At 40.0% G+C, this 15,597-nt stretch overlaps 1 protein-coding gene and 1 pseudogene across 1 annotated transcript in view; both read left to right on the plus strand.

Moving 5' to 3' along the window:
- Positions 1 to 15,597, plus strand: part of GPT2 (glutamic--pyruvic transaminase 2) — a 690,974-nt gene that overhangs the window by 268,445 nt on the left and 406,932 nt on the right. The gene's annotated exons all lie outside the window — the stretch shown is intronic.
- LOC126028950 (uncharacterized) lies at positions 10,641 to 10,711 on the plus strand (annotated as a pseudogene).

Raw genomic sequence — 15,597 nt, forward strand, 5'->3', positions numbered from 1 at the left:
AAAGGAAGAATGGAAGGAAAAGGAAGAAGAAAATAAAGAGGAGAAAGAAGAAGAGGAAGAAGTAGAAGAGGAGGAAGAAGGAGAGACAAAAGAGAAGGGAAGAAGAAAAAGAGAAGAAAAATAAAAAAATGGACTGAAGGTTTACTTTTAATTTTCTTTCTTATAATAGTGTCTGTTTAATCACTGTGATTATAAACATGTTTGTAGTTAGATTTCAGTTTAAAAAATTTTAGTAGTGGCGCAAAGGGTAAGGCATCTGCCTTGCCTGTGCTAGCCTAGGATGGACCACGGTTCGATCCCCCAGCATCCCATATGGTCCCCCAAGCCAGGAGCGATTTCTGAGTGCATAGCCAGGAGTAACCCCTAGCATCACCAGGTGTGGCCCAAAAAACCAAAAACAAATAAACAAACAAACAAACAAACAAAAAACCAAAAGGCTGTATGCAAATCACTATTCATTGCAAATAAATTTCATTTTTTTCTAAGCCTCAGGTGCTAACTGTCTTGGGCTATCCAAAGTGGACTTTACTTCAAGGGTGAGGAACAAGTTACTAAACTCTCAATTAGGAATACTGAGGTAGAAATGAATCCAATTACTATCTCCCAGCAATTTTGAAAGTCATCAATAGTTTTGAGGTCTTTTCAGTAGAAGTAAATTTGGGGGGACTTCACTGTAGTGCACTCAAGAACATAACCCAAGTACTCAGATGGGGCAGCATGTGAATTTTTTCTGTGGCAATTTGTAATTTGGACACCAAAAGGCATGTTATCATATTCTCATATAATACCTGAAGATTCCTGTCATTAGAACACACAAGCAAGATATTAACCATATAGTGATTAATATAAGCATGGAGAAACTGAATAAAAAAGAATATAAAACAACAAAATATTGACACATGATAGGTAAGTTAGTCATTCCCTGGGATACTGAGTTTTCTGCAGGAGGAAGCCCAGAAGACACCAATGAAAATACTCTCTCCAGGACCCAAACCCAGTAAGATGTCCCCACCCAACAAATGTGGGGGCTCATTTCTGCCAATGTATTTGGGCATCAGAGAGCCATTATAAAGAATTACTGCCCTTCTCTCTCCTCCCTTGTGCAGGAGGCATCCCAGAAGACACCAATAAACATAATCTCTCCATACCCAAACCTGGTAAGATGTCCCCACCCAAAACTGTGGGGGCAGATTCCTGCCATGTGTTTGGCACAAGAGAGCCATTATAAAGAACTGCTGCCCTGTTCTCTACCTTCTTTCTGCAGTGGGCAGCCCAGAAGACACCAACAAACATCTCTCCAGAGCCCAAACCTGATAAGATATCCCCACAAACCAACCTAGGGGCTGATTCCTGCCATGTTTTTGGGTACAAGAGAGCCATTATAAAAGACAGCTGCCTTAATCTCTGCCTTCCTTCTGAGTGAGTGATCTTAGAAGACACCAAGGAACATAATCTCTTCAGGACTCAAACCCAATAAGATGTCCCCATCCAACAAATGTAGAGGCTGATTTCTGCCATGTTTTTGAGCACCAGAAAGCCATTATAACGGACTGCTGCCTTGCTCCCTGCCTTCTTTCTGTGCGAGGCAGCCTAGAAGACAACACTGAACATAATATCTCCAGGACCCAAACCCAATAAGATGTCCCCACCAACAAAAGTGGATGATGATTCCTGCCATGTGTTTGGACACAAGAAAGCCATTAAAAGGAATGCTGCTTTGCTTGTGCCTTCTTTCTGCAGGAAGCAGTCCAGAAGGCACCAATAATCTCTCCAGGACCTAAATCCAATAAGATATCCCCACCCAACATATGTGGGGGCTAATTCCTGCCATGTTTTTGAGCACCAGAGAGCCATTATAAATACTGCTGCCTTGCTCCCTGCCTTTTTTCTGCGGGAGTCAGCCCAGAAAACACCAACGAACATAATCTCTGCAGGACCCAGACCCGGTAAGATGTCTCCACTCAACAAATGTGGGGGCTGATTCCTGCTGTTTGTTTGGGCACCAGAGAGCCATTATATAGGACTGCTCCCCTGCTTTCTGCCTTCTTTTAGTGGGAGGTAGCCCAGAAGATACCAACAAACATAATCTCTCCAGGACCAAAATCTGGTAAGATGTCCCCACCCAACAAATGTGAGGACTGATTCCTGCCATGTGTTTGGGTACCAGAGAGCTATTATAAAGGACTGATGCCCTGCTCTCTCCTTTCTGTGGGAGGCAGCCCAGAAGACATTACCGAACATAATCTCTCCAGGATTCAAACCCAGTAAGATGTCCCACCCAACAAACATAAGGGCTGATTCCTGCCATGTTTTTGGGCACCAGAAAGCCATTATAAAGGACTGTTGCCTTGATCCCTACTTTCTTTCTGTGGGAGGCAGCTTAGGAGACACCAAAGAACATAATCTCTCCAGGACCCAAACACAGTAAGATGTCCCCACCCAACAAACGAGGGGGCCAATTTCTGCCATGTTTTGGTCACCAAGAGTCATTATAAGGAATTGCTGCCCTGCTCTCTTCTTTCTGCAGGAAGCAGTTCAGAAAACACCAAAAAACATAATCTCTCCAGGACCCAAACCTGGTAAGATGTCCCCACCCAACAAATGTGGGGCTGATTCCTGCTTGTGTTTGGGAACCAGAGAGCCATTATAGAGAACTGCTGTCCTCTGCCTTCTTTCTGTGGAGGCAGCCCAGAAGACATTACCGAACATAATCTCTCCAGGATTCAAACCCAGTAAGATGTCCCACCCAACAAACATAAGGGCTGATTCCTGCCATGTTTTTGGGCACCAGAAAGCCATTATAAAGGACTGTTGCCTTGATCCCTACTTTCTTTCTGTGGGAGGCAGCTTAGGAGACACCAAAGAACATAATCTCTCCAGGACCCAAACACAGTAAGATGTCCCCACCCAACAAACGAGGGGGCCAATTTCTGCCATGTTTTGGTCACCAAGAGTCATTATAAGGAATTGCTGCCCTGCTCTCTTCTTTCTGCAGGAAGCAGTTCAGAAAACACCAAAAAACATAATCTCTCCAGGACCCAAACCTGGTAAGATGTCCCCACCCAACAAATGTGGGGCTGATTCCTGCTTGTGTTTGGGAACCAGAGAGCCATTATAGAGAACTGCTGTCCTCTGCCTTCTTTCTGTGGAGGCAGCCCAGAAGACAATGAACATAATCTTCAGGACCCAAACCTGGTAAGATATCCCCACCTAACAAATGTGGGGCTGATTAATGCATGTGTTTGGGTACAAGAGAGCCATTATAAAGAACTGCTGCCTTGCTCTCTGCCTGATTTTTGGGTTGAGCAAGAGAAGCGTGGCGGCTCCACAGCCAATGCATCATTTAACCCCTGAACTGCACCACAGCACATAGTAAAAACCACACTACAAGAGTCACAATGGGGAAACAATACAGTACAACCTCATGTATAGAGAATGTAGACAGCTGCTCTGATGACCCAAAAAGTAGCAAATAGCTAAGCATCCTTGCAGGTAAGGTGTTTAGAGAAGAATTTTGGAGGATGGTCATGGAGCTCAAAGAAAGCATAGACAGCCTTGAATGGAACACAAATAAGAATCAAGAGGATATAAAGATCAAAATTAAAAAACTTCATACTGAAATAACAGGTTTGAAAAATTTTGAAATAACAGGTTTAATGAATTGCAAACCTCAATGGAAAGCCTCTCCACTGGAATAACTGTGGCTGCAAACAGGGTCAGTGAGCCAGAGGATGAGATGCAGAACAACTCCATACAGCAAAAGAATTTGGAAGAGAACCTTAAAGAAAATGATCAGACAATGGATAAACTACTCAAAGAATATGAACAGATGAAAATAGAAGTCTTTGATAAACTCAACTGATAAACAGAAACAACATAGGAATCATTGATGTACCAGAGACCCAGGAAGAGAATAAGAGGAGTTGAAGGAAGAGTGAGGAAGAAGAGTAAGAAGAATAAGGCGAAGAATAATAATGTGAAGGGTAAGAAGAATAAGGCAAAGAGTAAGAAGGGGAAGAAGAGGAAGAAGAAAAAGATGAAAAGAGGAAGGTGAGGGCCCAGAGAGATAGCACAGCGGCGTTTGCCTTGCAAGCAGCCAATCCAGGACCAAAGGTGGTTGGTTCGAATCCCAGTGTCCCATATGGTCCCCCGTGCCTGCCAGGAGCTATTTCTGAGCAGACAGCCAGGAGTAACCCCTGAGCAACACCAGGTGTGGCCCAAAAACCAAAAAAAAAGAAAAGAAAAGAAAAGAAAAGAGGAAGGTGAAAAAGAGTAAGAAGGGAAGAAGAGAAAGAAAAAAAGGAGGAAGAAAAAGAAGACAAGAAAAAAAGAAGACAAGAGGAGGAGGTTAGGGATGTGGTTCAATTTATAGAGCAGATGACCTATATATGTCAATGCCTAGATTTAATCCAAAATTAGCACATGTTCATGCTCTATTATTCTCTCAACCTGTATGAATTCATGTATATCTGTATATATAAAAATATGTGACATATTTATGCATGCTCAGATCTAATAAAACGGAAAAAAGTATGGAGAGGGGTGGGGCAGCAGAGAGGGGGGCATTAGTGGTGGGAATGTGCAGTGGTGAAGGGGATGTTCTGTTTATGACTTAAACCCCAACTACAATCATGCTTGTAATCATAGTGCTTACTTTATTCAAAAACAAAAAAGAACAGCCCCCTTCACCTGTGCAACATTCCCACCACCAATTGATTGCCTCTCTTGAGAAAAGGTTGAGTCTCAGAGCTGGAATTCCCTTGGTTTTGATAATGCCACCAATAATTTATAATATGCAAATGTAGCTATAAATTATGATTCTACAATTAAAGTGACCTGAGAAAAAATAAACAGTCTACTAAAACCTGCACTGCACCTTTATTGGTAAAGGAGGGAACAAAAAATGCCAAGTGTTTATGATCATCTGGGTGACTATATATATATATATATATATACATATATATATCACATATAGTGATATTATAAAGTTTTTTTAAGTCAATCACAACCAGCGGTCGGTCATTTTTTTAACCATATTTAAGCACTGTGGTTAAAAAAATGTTCATTATTGAGTTCAGTCATTCATTGTACATTCTGCAAGTCAATTAACTGCCATCACTTTTGTAACAAAAACAGAGAAATTCTACTCTGAAAACAGTTTCAATATGTCCTAATTTAAGCTGTTCCTCCACCAAATTTACCAGCAGTACATTTAACTTTACTATGTTGAGTTACCACTGCAGCATCCACACAGGATTGTAAGACTTCCACTGAATGTGAAGGAGTGGTGAGTACTGATTTGCAGCAGCCTTGATCAAAAGGCATGGCTTCTAAATTATGGACCAAGAAAAGGGGCTATAGGAGGAACCATAAATTGATCATGCCACTGCTGGTGTAAATCTCGACCCCATAGACTCAGGGATATAGGGCTAAAAGGTGGCTGTAATCCCCTTTGGATCAATGCACTTAGTCGTCTGGCTCTGTCAAACAGAGGAAGGCGGCACTGTGCTTACTACTCCATGCAGGTTATAAGGTATTGCTTTCAAGGCCCAGTTACAGAGTCAGTATTGGGAAGAGATGATAAAAATATTGATTCCTGTATCAATCATTCCCTTAACTCCATTCTCATGAATCTTAAGATTTAAGAGTGGGTGCTCATCCTCTGTAATATCAGTGGCATAGGTCACCAGGGGATTAGTGCTACTGAATCTTCCAGTCTTGAGGCAAGTGGATTGTACAGGCATAATAAAAGGAAGGAGGAGGAATTGGGCAATGTAAACAGTTGGTACCAAAATGATAATTGCTATGCCCCCAGTATAAAGTCAATTACCTCAACATGGACAGTGATTCCCTTAAGAGTCAGATTGCTTCTCCCTAGGAGTAGACCTACAGAGCCTAAAGAAATTGGCCCTTTTATACCAGATTTAATTTTTAGGTGAACTGGGCTAGTGCTATTATAGCAATGCGAGGGCAGGAATACCAAAGGCAGCATTCCCTGTGGTAATGGTTTACAGTGAATCTATTGATCATAATTGCATAAGCCCAATTAGGAGAGGAGGGTGTATTTGGGAGTGTGCCCTGATTCTGCAGGGCTTGGGGTTGGCCCTTTCTCTAGTTTTCCAAAACAGGATTATTGGGTGGTGGTCTCAAGGGGCACAGCCAAGAGGAGTCTCACAGTCCCTGAGAAAATGGCCTGCTTTACTGCAATTAAAATATCTACCTTGCTTGTGAAGCCTGGGGCTGACCCCTTCTCAAGTTTTCCGAGATGGGATTACCAGAGGCATATCAGCAATGTCTTGCCCAATGGTTTCCCCTGAAGCACCTCAGACAAGGTCAAGGTGGTGCTCCTGAAGGGGTGAAGTAGAGAAGGGCTGATTTCCCTGTGGAAATGGCCTTATTTACTGAAACCAAAACATTTATTCTGAGCTTGCCTCTGCACTACATAGGTCTCAATAGCATTCACATATGCCTGATGTTTAATAAAACCAACATTACAACTTGACTTTAAGTACCGCCATTACATCCTTTTATCTGATGGCATTTAAGATAACTGACAATCCTCATTAGCATTCACAAAAGCCAATTGTTTCATTAGGTGTTGAAAAGGTCTTTACACTTAAGCTTGTTTTATTAGGTGTTGAAAAGGTCTTTACACTTAAGCTTGTTTCTGAATTGCATCCATCAGTTTCCCAATAAATTCTGCATATAGCTCAGAGACACCCTAAAAAGTTCTTGTATAACTAAATTCCTTTAAATTCAGCATCTTCATCAAATTTTTCCAAGCCCAAAATACTGCCTCATGAAAATGAGCTAAAACAGCATGAGGCAAGACAGCTTTCTCTTCTGTGCCTGTCCACTCTCCCTTGCCTATTAGCATCTCATAAGTCAATTGAACACCTGAAACTTTTATCCTAAAATGACCCAAGACATGAAGTTTTTGTCTTGGCTTTATTACTAAACAACATTTTCCACTAAATATATTGAGAAAGACTTAAGTAGATTTTAGCAACCACATAAAAATCCTAGGGGGGAGGGATCTATTCCAAAGAAGGAATAGATCATTTATAGACCAATAAGGGTTTTATCTGTAAGCTTCACTTGAAACTATGACTAGGGTAGTCTATGGGGGAAGAGTAGGGGAATGGAGAGGAGCATTTCTACTAAGCCATTTTCAGACAGTGAGTCTGAAGAGGTAAAAGCCAGATCATTGTATGCATCTTCTTTATCTGATATATTGGAGGTAAAGTTATACTTGGGAGATAAGAGTCTTGTGGGGAGCCTAGCTGATAAACCTAGAATATAAAGACACCTCAGTAATTCCTAATCTGGTCACCCATGTGACCAAAGGCGCCCATGCCTTGAGAACAAAGGAAATAGACAAATAAAGTAATTCAAAGCAGCCCAATACATCCAGCCAGAAAGAAAGATATAGAGCAACCTGCCTTTGTATTAGCAAAACGTTATTAAGATTACAGCTGAGGTTCTATTTATACTTGTTGAGTATAATTTATAGAACTCTGTTTGAATCTTATGCCTTCTAGAAAAACGTGCTCAGGTCTACCTCTTTGCCCCTCCCTATTACCTGCCCCAGTTTATGCTAATGAATGCTTGTAACTGTGATTGGTGGAAAACTTGTAATACCTTCTGACGTATCTCAGCCCTTAAAAGCTGATCCCCCAACAATAAACTTCCCTTTTTGAACAGCATGCATTGTCTTGAAGGCTTCTCTTACTAATTTCTCTAGTTCTTCTTTACAGGTCGGTTCTGCTCGAGTGAACCCACTAATAACTAGCAACCTTCATTTCCACACCCCCGCGGGTCGGGGGTCTCCCACAGGAGGTTGCAGAGTCTCTCTGGTTTGATGCCAGTAATGAACAGCCAAGGGAAGGAAAGATCAGTGAGAGCAAAAGTTGGTACTTCAAAAAAAAAAAAAAAAAAAAAAAAAACAACAACACTGATAAACCACTAGCAAAAGGGAGAAAAAGAAACTTAATAAACTGAATTAGAAATGAAAAGGGGGAGATTACTAGAGACACTACAGAGATTCATCAGAGACTATGTTGAGAAACTCTATACCACAAAACATAAGAACCTGGAAGAAATGGATATATTCTTGGAATTCATATAATCTTCCATGATTAAACAAGAATTATCTAGCATATCTAAACAGCCCCATTGCTATTCAGATAATTAAAATGGTAATCAAAAGTCTTCCCAAAAACAAAAGCCCAGGCCCAGATGGATTCACTAACAAATTTTTTCAAACATTTCAAGAAAAACTACTACCCATCCTTTTCAGGCTCTTTCAGGAAATTGAAGAAACAAAATCACTTCCAAATAGTTTTTTATTAAGCTGAATTCATCCCAATTCCAATATCAGACAGAGATGCTGCAAAACAAACAAAAACACAACAAGGGGTCGGAAAGATAGCATGGAGGTAAGGCATTTGGCTTTCATGCAGAAGGTTGGTGGTTCGAATCCCAGCAACCCATATGGTCCCCTGAGCCTGCCAGGAGTAATGTCCAAGCATAGAGCCAGGAGTAACCCCTGAGCACTGCTGGGTGTGACTCAAAACACACACACACACACAAAACACCACAACAAAAAAACAGAACAAAAATGAAACAAAAAAATGATAAAAACAAAAAACCCAAAAACACCCTACAGACCAATATCCCTAATAAGCACAGATGCAAAGATCTTCAAGAAAATCCTGGCAAATAGGATCCAACACCTCATTAAGAAGGTCATACACCATGACCAAGTAGATTTTATTCCAGGAATGCAAGGATGGTTTAACACATGTAATTCAATCAACACCATATCAAGAAAAGGAAAAATAAAAAAAACATAAGATCATATCAATATATGTGGAGAAAACATTTGATAAGGTCCAACACCATTCATGATAAAAAAAACTCTCAATAAGATGGAAATGAAAGGAATTTTTTTCAGTATAGTCGAGGGTATCTACCACAAGTCAATGGCAAATATTATTCTAAATGGGGATAAACTTAAAGCCATTACTCTAAAAGGAAGGCTGCCTTCTGTCACCACTTTTATTCAACATAGTACTAGAAGTACTTGTCATAGCAATTAGACAAGAAAAAGAGGTCAAGGGCATCCAGATAGGAAAGAAGTTAAGTTCTCACTGTTTGTGGATTGCATACTATATTTAGAAAACCCTAAAGACTACCAAAAAGCTTCTAGAAACAATAGATTCATATACAAAGAGCAGGCTACAAAATTAACACGCAAAAAATAGCCTTCTTATACAACAATAATGATAAAGAAGAAATGGACATTAAAAAAACAATATGGCTGGAGAGATAGCACAGCAGTAAGGCATTTGCCTTGCATGCAGAAGGACAGTGGTTTAAATCCAGTGTCCAATATAGTTCCTTGAGCCTGCTAGGGGCGATTTCTGAGCATAGAGCCAGGAGTAGCCACTGAGCGCTGCCAGGTCTGACCCAAAAACAAAACAAAACAAAATAACAACAAAAAACCCCAAAACAATCTCATTCAAAAACTCAAATATGTTGGAGTCAATTAAAGAAATGAAGGACCTATACAAAGACAAAACCCTGCTTCACAAAATAAAAGAGGACACAAGGAAATGGAGACACATATCCTGATCATAGATTGATAGGATTAAAATTATTAAAATGTCAATACTCCCCAAAGCACTGGGTGGATTTAATGCAATCCCTCTAAAGATACCCATGACATTCTTCAAAGAAGTGGATCAAACATTCCTGAAATTCATTTGAAACAATAAACACCCACAAAAAGCTAGAGCAACACTTGAGAAAAGGAATATGAGAGGCATCACTTTCCCCAATTTTAAATTGTATTACAAAGCTATTGTCATTAAAACAGCATAATAAGGGCTGGAGAGATAGCATGGAGGTAAGGTGTTTGCCTTTCATGCAGAAGGACGGTGGTTCAAATCCCTGCATCCCATATGGTCCCCTGAGCCTGCCAGGGGCGATTTCTGAACATAGAGCCAGGAGTAACCCCTGAGCGCTGCCGGGTGTGACCAAAAAACAAAACAAAAAACAAACAGCATAGTATTGGACTAAAGACAGATCCTTAGATCAGTGGAATAGACTTGAGTATTCAGAGAATATTCCCCAGACATACAATCAAGTTTTAATAAAGGGGCAGGAAATGCAAAATGGAACAGGGAAAGCCTCTTTAACAACTGGTGTTGGGACAACTGGTCAGCCACTTGCAAAAGAGCAAACTCAGACCTCCACCTGACACCATGCACAAAGGTCAAATTCAAATGAATTAAAGATCTTGATATAGACTGAAATCATAACGTATATAGAACAACACGTAAGTAAAGCACTCCATGACATTGAGACTAAAGGCATCTTTAAGGTGGAAACAGCACTGTCCAAAAATGGAAGCAGAGATAGATGGGATTATATTAAGCTGAGAAGCTTCTGTACTTCAAAGGACATAGTGCCTAGGATATAAAATGCCACCCACAGAATGGGAGAAACTATTCACCCAATACCCATCAGACAAGGGGCTAATATTGAAGATATGCAAGTTACTGACAAAACTTAAAAAGAAAAAAAAATCAAAAAAAAAATAAAATAAAAAAAAAGAAAAAAAAATCTAACTGTGCAGCTTTGCACAGTGGCAGTAATGTAGCCAATGAGGTTTATCCGAGGCGCAATTACTGCTATTGAAAAAATGGGGAGAAGAAAGAGGCGCGATTACTGCTAATTGAAACAATGGGGAGAAGAAATGAACAATTTCTCAAAGAAGAAATACAAATGATCAAAAGGCACATGAAAAAATGCTCCATTACACTAAACATCAGGGTGATGCAAATAACAACAATAAGGTATCATCTGAAGCCACAGAAACTGACATACATCACAAAAAACAAGATCAGTGCTGGTGGGGATATGGGGAGAAAGGAACTCTCATTCACTCCTGGTGGGAAATCTGTCTAGTCCAGTCTTTATGGTAAACAATATGGAGATTCCTCAAAAAACTGGAAATTGAGCTCCCATATAATCCAGTTATACCACTCCTAGGGATATACCCTAGGAACACAAAGACAGAACACAAAAAGGCCTTGCCTTTTTCTTGCCCCTTTTGCATACCCATATTCATTGCAGTGCTCTTTACAATAGCCAGAATCTGGAAACAACCCAGATGCCTGACAACAGATGAAAGACTAAAGAAACTGTGGTACATATACAAAATGGAATATTATGCAGCTGTTCTGGAAAAATGAAGTCATGAAATTTTGCTACACATGGATGGACAAAGAAACTATTATGTAAGTGAAATAAGTCAGAGGGAGAGAGATAGACACACAATAAATAGTCTCACTCATCTATGGGTTTTTAAATTTTTTTTTGGTTTTTCAGGCCACACACGTTTGATGCTCAGGGGTTGCTCAGGGTTTACTCCTGGCTAAGTGTTCAGAAATTGCCCCTGGCTTGGGGGAACTATATGGGACGCCGGGGGATCGAACCTTGGTCCTTCCATGGCTAGCGCTCGCAAGGCAGACACCTTACCTCTAGCGCCACCTCGCTACGGGTTTTAAGAAAAGTAAAAGACATTATTGTAATAATACACAGAGATAATAGAGATGAGGGCTGGAAAGACTGGCCCACGTTATGAAGCTTACCACAAAGAGTGGTGAGTTCAGTTAGAGAAATGGCTACACTGACAACTACAATGACAATGGTGAGAGAAATAGAATGCCTTTCTCGAATACAGGCAGAGAGTAGGGAGGAGGGAGATGGGGGCATTGGTGGTGGGAAGGTTGCACTGGTGAAGGTGGTCTTATTTTTTAATATAATTTATATTTTGAACATAGTGGCTTACATATTGTTGACAATAATATTTTAGGTACATAGTTACATAAAATCAGGGGGATTCCCATCACTGATTTGTCCTCCATATACCTCCATTTTCGTCCTACCTCCCAAATTCTCCTCCCTCACCTCCGGGGCTGCTAGAAAATGTGGTCCCCTCTGTACCTAGTTTACTACTTAGTAGTCTTGCACCTGTTTGGTCTTGGTGCCTCCCTTATTTTCCCCTCTAACTGGGAGGCAGGACTATATAGTTCAAGTTACATGGTTTTGTTTGAAGAAGAGAAAAGTAATAAACTGGGGTAAAAGTCTAATACGCCGAAAATGGACGGGATCCTTTTAGAGGCTCTCTTCATCGGTTTGAGAGACGAAGGAGAAAAATAAGGTGTAACATCCCAACAGTACAAAAAGAAGTGTCAAATATCCAGTGAGCACTCCAACAACAACAACCATAAGCACCACAAAAATAGCCATGGTCTTGAGATAAAAAACATGGCAGGACATATAAAGAAAGAAAAGAAAAAAGGAAAAAACATAAATGTAAATGGGGACAGCAACTTTAATAACCACACCAAAACAAGGAAATCGACAAGAAGTAGATTGGTAAATAAAAATAAAAAATGCGTATTTAAAAAATAATATATATACAAAAATAAAAAATGTTTTGTGCTTTTTGCCTTTTTTCCCCTCCTGCAATGGCACAGTAAATATTGGGGTCATTTGAAAAGGAATTCACTTGGCCTAAGAGATATGGGGTTTCTCCACCCTTGGAGTATATTGTCATGGGATTAACTATAGACTCCATTCAGGTTCATTTACTCTCCCCTTGGTGCTTTCGTGGTGTTTGGAAGGCTTCTGCTCCTTCCTGGGTGATAAAATCAGACCTCTGTATCTAGAGATCTCAGTATCTGCACAGGTCCAGGAGTGGGATTTATGATGAAGTCTTTCTTTGTCGTTTTAGAAGTTCTGTTCCCTCAGTGTCATTTTAATTCATCTTCTGTGGTTGGTGGTCTTGGTCTTTGCACTGATCCTAGGATGGAACCTAGGATAGTGTCTTCTTTCTTTTCTTTCTTTCTTTTTTTCTTTCTTTCTTCTTTCTTTCTTTTTTTTTCTCTTTCTTTCTTTCTTTCTTTCTTTCTTTCTTTCTTTCTTTCTTTTTCTTCTTTCTTTCTTTCTTTCTTTCTTTCTTTCTCTTTCTTTTCTTTCTTTTTCTTTCTTTCTTTCTTTCTTTTCTTTCTTCTTTCTTTCTTTGTTTTTCTTTCTTTCTTCTTTCTTTCTTTCTTTCTTCTTTTTTTCTTTCTTTTTCTTTCTTTCTTCCTTCCTTCCTTTTCTTTCTTTCTTTCTTCCTTCCTTCCTTTTCTTTCTTTCTTTCTTTCTTTCTTTTTCTTTCTTTCTTTCTTCCTTCTTTCTTTCTTTCTTTCTTTCTTTCTTTCTTTCTTTCTTTCTCTTTCTTTCTTTCTTTCTTTCTTTCTTCTTTCTCTTTCTTTCTTTCTTTGTTTTCTTTCTTTTTCTTTCTTCTTTCTTTCTTTGTTTTCTTTCTTTTTCTTTCTTTCTTCTTTCTTTCTTTCTTCCTTCCTTTTCTTTTCTTTCTTTCTTTCTTTCTTTCTTCCTTCCTTCTTTTCTTTCTTTCTTTCTTCTTCTTTCTTTCTTTCTTTTTCTCTTTCTTTCTTTCTCTTCTCTTTCTTTCTTTCTTCCGTCATTCTTTCTTTCTTTCTTTCTTTCTCTTCTTTCTTTTTCTCTTTCTTTCTTTCTTTCTTTCTTTCTTTTCTTTCTTTCTTTCTTTCTTTCTTTCTTTCTTTCTTTCTTTCTTTCTTTCGTTCTTTCTATCTTACTTTCTGTCTTTCTTACTTTCTTACATTCTATCTTTCTTCCTTCCATCCTACCTTTCTTTCTTTTTCATACTATTATTTTTGTCACACCTGGCAGCAGTCAGGAGTTATTACTGGCTCTATGCTCAGAAATCACCCCTGTCAGGCTCGGGGGACCATATGGGATGCCAGGATTCGAACCACTGTCCTTCTGCATGAAAGGCAAACGTTTTACCTCCATACCTCTGGCCCCAGATAGTGTCTTTCATTATGTTTCCAGAAGCCCCATTTCGTTGCATTTGTCTCAGCCAGACCTTTGGGACTGAGGATCATGGTTGTTGTGCAGGTCGTGATTCAAACCCTAAACCGGGGCTTTTTTACTGGTCCCAAAATATATACAGTCCAATCATGGTTTTAGTAGCCATGTCATCTGTAAATCGCGATCTTGGCTATTGGACTGACCAAATGGTGACAAGTCTTCTGATTTTGTCTTGTTGTTAGCTGGTGAGGTAGGATAACCTGCTCTTAGGTCAAGTTGTTCCCATTTTCCTCGTTGTCAGGATATTATATTAGAGCTGGCACTTGTTGGTGGCCCAGCAGTATTAAGGATGTCCGGGTTGGGATTTGTTTCCCATAGCTGTTGTGAAGAACTTTGTCTTTTCTATGTCTGGGATCCAGGATCCAAGGCTGGACGGATGGTGTATAATCACCTGGGGTCTAAGAACCATGACTGGACTGTATATATCTTGGGACCAATAAAAAAGCCCCAGTCTAGGGTTTGAATTACGACCTGCACAACAACCATGATCCCCAGTTCCAAAGGTCTGGCTGAGACCATTGGAATGGAAAGGGGCTTCTGGAAACACAATGAAAGACGCTATCCTAGGTTCCATCCTAGGATCAGTGCAAAGACCAAGACCACCAACCACAGAAGATGGATTAAAAGTTGGGTCCATATGACATATTTTCAAGGTGGGAGATATCCCTGTATTGTAAACAAGTATGAGTTCTTATCCCTAGTAGATAAGAGCTCATTTTATTAGTGTGCCTTTGCAGGGAGGAATGGTGCTACATTATATTGTTGGTTCATTTGGGTGTGGACAGAGAAGAAAACAGAAACAGGTCACACACCCAAAAAAGATAAAAATAGGAATAAAAATATATGTGCTCACCTATGTATATGTAGAACAAACATTTTTAAAAAATGAATTAACAAAGTAATTAAAGGAACAAAGTGATGCAAGAGACTACTTTACTTTTGGGGATAAGCGGGTAAGGAGGTGGTGTAATACAGGTCTTATACTTATGTTGAAAGTTTAGGTTTCCCCATTGTCTTTTGAGATTTTCTTTTGGTGTGTCGGTTCCCAGGCACCTTTCCATCACAGCCCCTGACCTTCTTGAGATTGGTAAAGATTTGTGGCAGGGAGGTCTTGGAAGACCTCTTGCATTGGGGATACTTTTAGAGCTAAGTCCGGTTTCAAGTAACATTAGGGGGAGTTGGTAGGGAGGGCCACGCAGCCTGAGTCCACAGGGGAGTTGGTTGCCTTTTCTTGCAGGGGACGAGGTGTGGGTTTGACTGGGTGTCCCTTCGCTTGGGTGCTGGGTACTGGTTCGTTGGGGTAGGAGATCAGTCTTGATGCCTAATGGATTAAGAACTGAGGGTGAAGAGTTTTAATACAGTGGGACGTCTGGATGGGATTGAAGGGTGAAGGGATCGTTGGATTTCCAAAGGTGGGGAAGGGGAAAGTATATAGAAGGGGTAGGAAGGAAGAAAAGAGAAAATACATTAGAAAGAAAGGGAGAAGAGGAAAGAAAAAAGGAAAAGAGAAGAAAGGTATAGAAAGGAAAAAATAAAAAAGAAAGTAGTGAGAAGAGAGGAGAAAATAGCAAGGAAATGCTAGTTTGCTTGAATGTGTTCGATGAGTAGGGCCTGTAGTATAAG

This window comes from Suncus etruscus, chromosome 14 (genome assembly GCF_024139225.1).
Source record: "Suncus etruscus isolate mSunEtr1 chromosome 14, mSunEtr1.pri.cur, whole genome shotgun sequence".
In the NCBI taxonomy this organism is placed as follows: Eukaryota; Metazoa; Chordata; class Mammalia; order Eulipotyphla; family Soricidae; genus Suncus; species Suncus etruscus.